Source organism: Penaeus chinensis, chromosome 19, assembly GCF_019202785.1.
Source record: "Penaeus chinensis breed Huanghai No. 1 chromosome 19, ASM1920278v2, whole genome shotgun sequence".
In the NCBI taxonomy this organism is placed as follows: Eukaryota; Metazoa; Arthropoda; class Malacostraca; order Decapoda; family Penaeidae; genus Penaeus; species Penaeus chinensis.
In genome coordinates this window covers 15137816-15139023 of record NC_061837.1, presented here as the reverse complement: position 1 = coordinate 15139023, position 1208 = coordinate 15137816, and positions in this window count along the sequence as shown.

The window sequence follows — 1208 nt, the reverse complement described above, 5'->3', positions numbered from 1 at the left end:
GAAGGGGAGAAGTAGACTGAAATCACTGTGATCCAGCGGCGAAGAAAGATACGAATAACTGTACAAGGGACAGTGGTTTTAAGGGGAGGTATGACATAGGGTGTTTTCTGGTTGATAAGTATGAACAAGACATAAAGGGAGTGTGTGGAAGAAACTAAATGGTAATTGGGAATTGGTATTGAAGAATGTGTAAGAAAAGTCTCTTGAAGGCATATAATGGATGTGTTATAACGTGTTGGAGAATTTGAAGGGGAAGGTGCTAGAGGGTGGGATAAGGAATAAGGTTGGGAAGGTGGTGTTGTATCAGGAGGGGTGTTAGGAGGTAGAGGGTCTGGGGAAGAGGGTACTTGTGATATAAGACATTCACGTGTGTATCCAGGAGGGAGTGGAAGGGATAGAGGGGATGGTGGGAGGGTTAATGTAGGTGGGGCTGGAGTCGGGGGGGGGGGGGATGGGTTTTGTTGGGATGGGGTAGGAGGATTGGGTGTAGGGAGAATATGAGTAGGAGGAGGATGGATATCGGCAGTCACTTTGAGTGTGGAGGGAGCGGGAGTTGTAGAATTTGAAGCTGGATGAGTATCAGTTTGGGATTCGATTATGTAGTTCTGAATATCTTCAAGAGTTTCTGTAATGGAGTTGGTTGGGGAGTTTTGTGAGATAAAGGTTTTCTTGTGAGGGGGGAAAGAGAAGTCTGAAGAATAGGGGCAAAGGAAGGTTAAGGTGATTGTGGGGTAGGGGAAAAGAGGATGGAACGTTTATTCTATCTGCTGCGGGTAGTGCGGGGAGGGAGAGGGGAAGGTGTTGGGGCTGTAATAGACATTAGAGTGTCTGGATTTAGGATGGCAAAAGAGTTTGACTGGGGAAGGTAGGAGGTAGAAGAGGGGAAGTTAGATGGAGGGGGGTTAGGTTTAGGAGAGGGTGTAGGAGCTTGGGAGGTAGGGTAAGTGGCAGAGTGTGCGACATTACTGGAGTAGGGGGTAAGAGAAAAACCTCGTCGACGTGCCTCGTGCCTGGCTTCACATAGAGTGAGTCCAAGTCTGAATCTGAGAGTTGCTACCTCAGACTCAAATTTGTAGGTGGGGCAGCCTCTATAAAATACATTATGGGGGCCGCCACAGTTTGCACATGTGCATGATTGTGCAGAGCAGTTTGATCGAGTATGGCCAGGTTGGGCACATAGCGGGCATCTGGCTGTGGAATAGCAGTGT